Raw genomic sequence first — 8,954 nt, 5'->3', positions numbered from 1 at the left:
GAAACACAAACATGGAGAGAACATGCATGTGACATAGAACTCAGGCAACAGTGCTAACCATAGCTGTCCAGTATTTGGGTATATGGTATTTATTATTATTATTATAAGTGCGTGTCTGGTTGGTGATGGTCACTGATGGCTGCTGGCGTACACCTGCACCGGAAGCCTCTCTGTGTCCCGGGTTGTTTAAGCCAAAGCAGAATGGAGCAACAGCATAAACACGGTCCAGAGGTCCAGTTCAGGGACTCCAGGTAGCTGAGGTGAAGCCTAGCAGGCAGCTAGCAGCTACAGCCACCTGTGTCACTGTTCACCTGTCAGTCAGAGAGGCCACCTAAAACTAGGTGAGTATAAAAACATTGTTCTAAAGTTTGTCTATGGGGACTGACTCACTGCTGCCTCTGCTGGACAGACTGCAGCTATCTGAGTTCTTCTCCGTCTGGTCTTGAACCTCGGGTCCAAGTTCTGTGCAAGTAAATCTTATTTTTCCGTAAATGTGCATCTATGCCTGAGTTAAATATTCACGATCTCGCTCTGCACTAAAGCTTCAGTCTTGTTCCCGTAAAGCTGTACCTCAGTGACTTCAGTGCTTTGGGGCGTTTGTAGAACATCTGCGTCACCACAGCTCAGACTCATGAACTGCTTTTCCAGCACCTGCTGTCCTCTGACAGGCAGAAGCAATCAAGAACCATGTGCATGCCTCATGCTCTTCGGCTCGCCCTTCATTATCTCTGTCTCATTGTTTGATGGACTGCTACTGTCTGTTCCCAGCATGCAGACCAGAGCTGATGTGAAGAACAGCTGGATCAGAGGGAGAGAGGGAAAATCTCTGCAATGCAACGTGGCGTTTTCCATTCTGCAAGGAAGCCACAGTCCAGCTGCAGATGGAGAGAAAAGAGGGGAGGAGGTGTTGTTACTCTTCAGTCTGCCCACCTTTTCTTCTTTTCTTCCCTCCCTTCTCTCTGCAAACGTGGCAGTCGTCTCTCTGTGTCTGATGAAACATGTCATTATTTTTTCCTCTGCTGCTAAATCATCCAGCTCTGCAGGTCTGAAGATGTGAGGATTTAAACGCCCCTGTAATGTGGCAGCATTATTAAACAGGATTATGGAAACACACCCATCTGTGTGCCACGTAGTGAAACAAAGAAACAGAAATATCTGAGGTCTGTGATTGGCTGATAGCTGTGTTATTTTTTAAATAATCCCTGTGATTTAATATCGGTGATGTTTTGGGGATAGCAGAACGAGCTCTGCTCTTCTGCGGTGCGATGTGTTCATCACACTGCAGGATAATTTATTTTGTCTGAGAAAAGTCTTTGCAGGGACGTAACTGCAAAAGCATACTGGCATTTACACGCGCACACATTTCTCACATTTTATGACAGAGTTACCTGATTGATGGCCTGTGAGCAGCGTGTCCGCCACATTTGACCTGAAGGTCACACGGTGTGGTGGTCCTGGGGTTTTTCTGAGCTCTGGATTCTTGTTGGTAGTTTTTGGTTCTCGTGTTTTTGCTTCCTGTCTTGTTGAGCTGAAGGCTTTTCTTTGTGTTCCTCTTCTGCTTTGTTTTTGGATTTGTGCCTCGTCTTCCTTCGGGTCAAAGTTCTGCTGTCATTCAGGTCCGAGTCCAGGTGGACCAGGACCAGGCGACCCTGAATCCTCCCTTAGTTATGCTGCAATAGACGTAGGCTGCCGGGGGATTTCCATGATGCATTGAGTTTTTCCTTTCCAGTCACCTTTCTCACTCAGTATGTGTTAATAGACTCTCTTCATTGAATCATACCTGCTATTAATCTCTGTCTCTCTTCCACAGCATGTCTTTATCCTGTCTTCCTTCTCTCACCCCAACTGGTCGCAGCAGATGGCCCCGCCCCTCCCTGAGCCTGGTTCTGCTGGAGGTTTCTTTCTGTTAAAAGGGAGTTTTTTCTTCCCACTGTCACCAAAGTTCTTGCGCATAGGGGGTCATGTGATTGTTGGGTTTTCTCTGAATCTATTATTGTACGATCTACTGTACAACAGAAAGGACCTTGAGGCGACTGTTGTTGTGAAAAACTGAATTGAGTCACACAGCAGCTTTTCGGGGGGGGGGCATTACAAAGTACTGTCTGTGTTTAGGGCAACAGCACAGTGACAGTTACAGGTAAGAGATCCTGCTGCATTTGCATTTCCTCTCAAGGAACAACAGGGAGGAGAATCTCTAAACCGCATCTAAAATTTACCAAAATTTGCAACATGTATTTTACAGATGCTACATCAATATTAAAGGCTGCAAATTGAAATGAAATGAACAGCATGACTGTGGTAAAAGGCATGTATGGCTTCTTTGGAGATTGTGCTCACATTTAGTAAATCTGGCCCGTAACTCCTCCAACTTCACCTTAAGGCATCCAGGAGGCATGCTGGGCAGAGGCCAAACTTCATTGTTGGCTACTTTCGAGGAGTCCCTGCCGAATGACCGGGCAGCCCTCGTATCTCTGATGTTGTTCCTCTGGTCTCCACCAACACCTGCACTCATAGGTGTGGGCTGGAACGCACAGAGCCAATGTGCCTCTCCTGCTGCCTCTTCTGAGATACTTGATCTCCTCCACCCTTCTCCTGCTGGGAGCTCAGCTTGAGACTTTGAAGTGTTCATTTTCATTCCAGCCTCTTCACATTTGACCCAGCAAACGACCTGCAGTGACACCCCGCCCTGTGCAGCTACACTTGGAACAGAATCCAACAGCCAGCAGGACTCGGTCCGACCTACTGCAGTCAAAGTGATGCGGCCTCCCACTGTGGTTCTACTGGGACCAGAACAGAGGGCCTGACAGGTTTAGGCTTTTCCACAAAACACACACCGTCGAACATCCTCCAAAGGATAAAGCGCCAGTTAAAGGTCCACCACCAGGACAGAAACCACTTTGTTCCTTTTTGGATTTTTCATCAGTAAACCTTGCTCTCTGTTCAGCCTCCACCTGGATCTTCTGCTGTAACTGAGGCAGTCTTCAGGTCCAGACTCCACCTGTAAAGTCGTTAGACTGCAGTGTACCTGCTGCAGGCTGCATCTCTTATTGCTTACAGCTTTGTTCAGTGCAAAATGTATGAAATTGTGTTTTTTCCTGACTGTAAACACCAGAGCTGCAGCAAGTTCTGGTGTTTCTTCGAGTCTGATGAGGGGTTGGGGGGTCAGTTTTTAAACTAAAAAAGAAAACTTTAAACCCAGAAACAAGCATTAAAGCTTCTTCTTTGACCTCTTCCTGTGAAATCACAGGCTCTTAAAATGATTGCTGCTCTATGCCGGCCTTCAGGAGGCTTCTTCACTTTGATGGAGGTTCAGGCCTCCTCCTCCTCCTCCTCTTGCTGCTGTTCCATACCAACAGAAACATGGAGTATAAACCCACACTCAGAATAAATTATGGGTCATTTTAGATTTTTCTTTTTTTTTTTTTACTCATATGAACAAACTCTGGGGTGTAAATGACACGCTTGCTGCTCGCTGCCGCACCCTGAGCTAAAAAACAGAAACTCAGCTTGAAATAGAAAACGTGACAGCGCCCTGATCAATGGAAGAAATGTGGAGAAACACAATAAAACCCAAATAGATTTTTACAGGCTGCCTGATTCCTGAGACGCTGTTTGATTTTCATAAATGTGCCCTTGAAAGAAAACAACAGTGAGCCGGCTGGATGTTTGCTCCAGACTGAGCATGCTGACGGTCACAGCGGAATCATTAAGATGAAATGATTGTTTACGATGTCCGCTGTGGCAGTGATGCGTCCACCTCGCTGTCCTGTAAACTCTGAGATGATGAAACTGCATTGCTTTAGGAAGACTTTGAAAAGCACGGCGCTGTACTCTGTATCTGCATTTCATGTTACCATAGTGGTTTTTGTTGCATTTCAGCTGCAAAATAAGATTTTATGTTTGGTGATTTTTGTCTGTAACTAGCAGTGGGAGTCTGAGCATGCCTGAAAGGTTCCTTCAAAGTGTCCTTAGCATCTCCTCAGTGATGGAAGAGCACCGACTCATCAAATGAATCTCCTCAGCAGTAAATGCATATTTATTTCATTCTGTAGGGTTAGGGAAACAGTCATGTTGTCATGGTAAAGATGACTGTTTCCATGTTGGTAACAGTCATGAAAATTTGTCTTCCATCCACCGAGGCCATCAAGGTCAGCTTCATGAAACCGATGAAAAAATCTTATAACTTAGAAACTGTGCTTCTTACACATGTGCTGTGTTGTCAGCATATAGAAAGCAACAAATAAAGATTTAAAATATTGTGTCACATTTGACCTCTGACCTCTCCTTCAAGGTCAATAAACTGATCTGAAGGTCAAAGTGATAATAATGTTGATAATGATGCTGTACTGACAAAGGTGGAAAGTAACGAATTACATTTACTTGCGTTACTGTAATTAAGTAGTTTTTTTTGTGTATTTGTACTTTTTAAAGTCATTTTTCAAATTGGTAATTTTACTTTTACTTATGTATATTTTTTAAAAAGTATTGTATTTCACTACATTTTCAATCACACCCGTTACTGAGTAAATTAAAAGAACAAACAAACAAAAAAAACCCCAACATTGCGCTTCAGAAATACTGCAGGGAATGATGGGTAGTAGAACAAATTGGCTTTGGGTCACAATAAAGATGGAGTCTGACATCGGTGGTACAGATCCAGCAAAAAAAGAAACCCCGTCGAGTTCTGCTGACCCTGAACTCGAAGAAACCGATGTGAACCCCTGGCCGTATTTAAGGGACTATTTCGGCTTCAAGTGCAAGAAAGGCAACAGCTTTATTATGCAGTGTAAGCTGTGTTTGCCCAGAGAGACCGAGTTAGCAGCTTTTAAAAATTCCACATCAAACCTGCGCAAGCATGTAGAGGTAAGTTAAATGAAACTTGAATATTTATTTTAGCAAAAAGGCTGTGCTCAAGTTAATCACATTAAGTTAAGACATAAGCTGTTATTGGGCACGTTGTTGTCCACGCAACTTAAATTTTCTTTTACTGGATTGGTAAATTGCCAAAAGAAAATGTCTTTACTTACACCTTTACTGTTTGTTAATAATAATAATTTATTTTAAAAAAAAGTTAAATTAGACAGAAGACAGAAGCGCCTACTTTCTTACTTAACCCACATATGTTCACACTGCAGGCAAAAAAATAACATGTGCTATGTGCAGAGGTGTTTTTTTCTGTTCTCGAACTGATCTCCCTGTTGGAGCTCAGTCTGGGGGGGGAGTTATTTTTTTCTCCTTATCTTTCCTCATGTTGTGCATTTTCCATTGTTATACCTCTCTGACCTGTCTTCCCCATGTGATGTTTGTGTAATGTATGTATGGTTGGAGGGTAAGTCGGCGCTGGCAAAGGTCAGCAGCCTTAACCCAATTTCCTTCGGAGTCAACCTTCAGGATCAATAAAGTTTTATTGAATTGAATTGAATTGCTCCTCAAAATTAACAGAGCAGGGTCAAGTTTAAAAAATTAAAACACATTTTTATAGCAGCTGCCGTACAGCTCAATTCAGTACTTGTTCTCTTATTTGACAGTTTAGAACACATTCTCATGTAAAAGAATTATATGGTTTTGACAGTTTGGTTGGTTGGTTTGGTGACCACTATCCATTTTGATGTATAGACTTGCAGTTTAACTGCCACTGCACTTTAATTTGTAAAGTTTTTCTTTTAATTAAAAAACAACTACTTTGAGATTTATCCCATTGTCTTTTTTGCACTACCCAGAAGAGGCTGTCCTCCTGCTGACAAAAAAGTAACTATGTAACTTTTACTCTGAGTACATTTTAAATGAGCTACTTTTTACTTTTACTTGAGTAAATTTTTAGACAGGTAATTTTACTTGTACTTGAGTAAAATTTCAGCAAAGTAATAGTACTTTTACTTGAGTAAAATATTTTAGTACTCTTTCCACCTCTGCACACTGAGCTATTTAAATGTTTTTGTCTTGGTCCTCCGGTCCATTTCTGACTTTCTCTGGCAACAGTGGGAATGAAAAACTCCCTTTAACAGGAAGAAACCTTCAGCAGAACCTGCCTCAGGGAGGGGCGGCCATCTGCACACACTGTGCTGCTCAGAGTGGAGTAGTTAACCCAAGCTCCCCGCCCTGACCCTGGAGGAGACGTGACTCCTTCTGCAGTTTCATCAGGAAATCAGACATGCAAAGATGCTAACAGGAGCCGCTAACAGTAGCATGGCTCATGACAAGATCGCTAACTGTCAGACGAGCTAATCACAGCTCTTTAAAGTTAAGTTTGAACTGCACCCATCACTCTTTCACAGTGTTATGTTTGTTTTTGCTGCAGTCTTCCTGCATTGCTTTTTAGTCTAAATCACCAATAAATTCATGTCTCATTATGTTGTAAAATCGATCAGTCTGCCGTCCCGAGTTCAGCTGTGAAGAGTCAGTTGAAGCAGATATTTTCACTCCTTTCTTCATCTAAATGCATGTGTGGACTGAGCATGTGTGCCTGGGCCAGCATTCGCGTTTCCCCCTTCAGGTTATTTGGTTTGTGCCGGGTGGGGATGGTTGTGGACACCTTCAGTGGGCGACAGCGTATCCTGTAGAGGCCTGGGCTGTAGTCCCGGCGCTGAGGCACTGAGCTCATCGGCTGTCCTGTAATTACAGCCTGCAGCCCTCCATCATGGTTTTGGTTTGGCTTGGTGACGCAGTGGGACTGATTTGGTTTTTGAGGAAATCGTGATGCTCTGTCGCATTTCAAGCATCCATCCAGAACATCAAACGATAATACTACTGCACATTTAATATAAACCGAGGATTTAAACCAGCTAAAACCAGCTGATCAAGTCTCAGAGCGTAGTTTAAGCTCAGGTTTAGGAAATCCTCTGCAGGTATGATGGTGCACCGTCCATTTTAATCTGTATTAAACTCATTTTAAATTCTTGTGGAGATCCCAAAAGAAGACGTCTGGGTTTGAATCCATCACAGATGATATGAACGACAAAGTCAGTGAAGAATGAGGTGATTTCTTGCTGCACAGCTGAGCCAGAGCTGAGGCTGCAGCAGACGGTTTGGTGACGTGTAAACCTCGGACACACACACACACACCAGAGGCTTGGATTTGAGGCGTGCAGTAAAAGTTTAAAGGCTTTCAAGTGTGAGCACACATCAGCCTGCTACCTCATACTCTTCCTGCTATATGCTTTTGCTGCTTTAATTCATGGTTCAGATAGAGAGATTTTATTGCATAATTAAGATAATTAAATAACTAAGACTGTGTTCATTACTTTACTTTAGTTTCAATATGTCCTGGAAGCTCAGAGGGACAGAACGCTCAGGTGAGTGCAGCACAATTCTCATCTGGGCTCAGTTTGGTGTCCTGTCGCCTTCGTGGGTGTTCACTTGTGCACATCTGTATCTCCTCAGAGTGAAGACACCGGCACACCTGACACTCAGACACAGGCATGAGCGTCAGTAAAAAGAACAAGTGGGCTTAGAGGCCACCTTTCCTAACTCCTCTGCGATCACAGGTTAAATTACTGACTACAGACTACAGGAGGATTTAGAATCAGTCTTTTAGCAAGCACAGACCTGGTTCTGTTTGTTCCATTTGTAAACCTGTATAACGTCTTTGAGCCGTTTTTATGCACATTAACAGTGTAACTGTGGCAGGAGGCTACCATGGACACTGGATGATGGTTGTAGCATATTTTATAAAGTGTTCTGACTTTATGTGATGAATCCTGAGATGCTTCAGATCAAATTCTACTAAAGTAAAGCAACTTTTATGAGATGTGTTTGGTTGGGCTGAAGCAGCCAAACTGAGTGGTTGGCAGGTAAAATCACAAAATAAAACACCTGAAGGTGGATGCGTTTGAGTGTTTGAGCTATCTGAGCTTATATAATAACTGCAGAATGTTTCCGCAGAAGCATGAGGCCACAAAGAGCTGCTGCTGAATGTCTGTCCAAGTTAATCACATTTACGCCACTGAGCGCACTCAGGCTTGTGTTCGTCATTTTGTGGCTACGATCAGCAGCCAAGGGCAAATCCTCCTCTGAAGACGTCGTCTGTGGTGGCTGCTCTCTGCTATCAGATCAAAGCTCACACACTTCATGCACACATGTCTGCTTCTCCTGCTTTTATCTGTCTTCCAGCTGTAATCTGCCACTCTCTGACTGTGTTTGTGTTTGCGTGAGCTTATTGGGATGATGACGGGAATTCTAGATAATCCACATTCTGATCGAGGTCCCTGATCCAGATTTGGGGACTATGTTAATTTTGGAATGCAGATAGGAGACTAGGACCCTCATTTTTGTCTTATCCAAAACACGGCAGACGCAAATATCGCACGACGTTGTATTGGCGGCTTTTCTTGGAGACGGATGAGGCAGCACGTGCTCCTCCACGCTGTGTTTTGTTTGATGGGTCTTACCCGGCCAGGGTGAGCCTGGTTTGAGTGGCATCACTCACTGGTTTGTTAGTTTTGTTGTTTAACCGGTGTTTTCATCATTTGTTCACATTTCTTTTGTTGAATCTATGAAAAATCCAAAAATAACACAGTTTGACATGAAATGACAATTTTGTAGCAACAGCTGCAAAAAAGACTCTTAGATGCAAAACAGACTCTTTCTTCTTTTTTTTTTTTTCAAAGCTTAAAGATGCAGGTGATGTTCCTAAGTGAAAATATTAAAGAGCTTTTCCATCCATCCATCTTCATCCGCTTTATCCGGGGCCGGGTCGCGGGGGCAGCAGCCTAAGCAAAGAGGCCCAGAGCTTTTCGTGTCAATCAATTTCTGGCTACTTTAAAATATTGGCTCTGTCTCACTTCATCACACACAAACCTCTGCAGATAACTCACTGTCGCTACCTCCACCTGTTTCTGTTCCGCTGTGCTGTGGGAGGATGGTGTTAGCTCACATCCATGTACTTTACGTTTCCCGGCGTATGAATTCTGGGCAACGGTCCACATGAATTTCCACCAAACGTGGAGGAAATATAC

The sequence above is a fragment of the Neolamprologus brichardi genome, chromosome 2 (genome assembly GCF_056152115.1).
Source record: "Neolamprologus brichardi isolate AB-2024 chromosome 2, ASM5615211v1, whole genome shotgun sequence".
NCBI classification, from domain to species: Eukaryota; Metazoa; Chordata; class Actinopteri; order Cichliformes; family Cichlidae; genus Neolamprologus; species Neolamprologus brichardi.
This window is presented reverse-complemented; position numbering follows the sequence as displayed.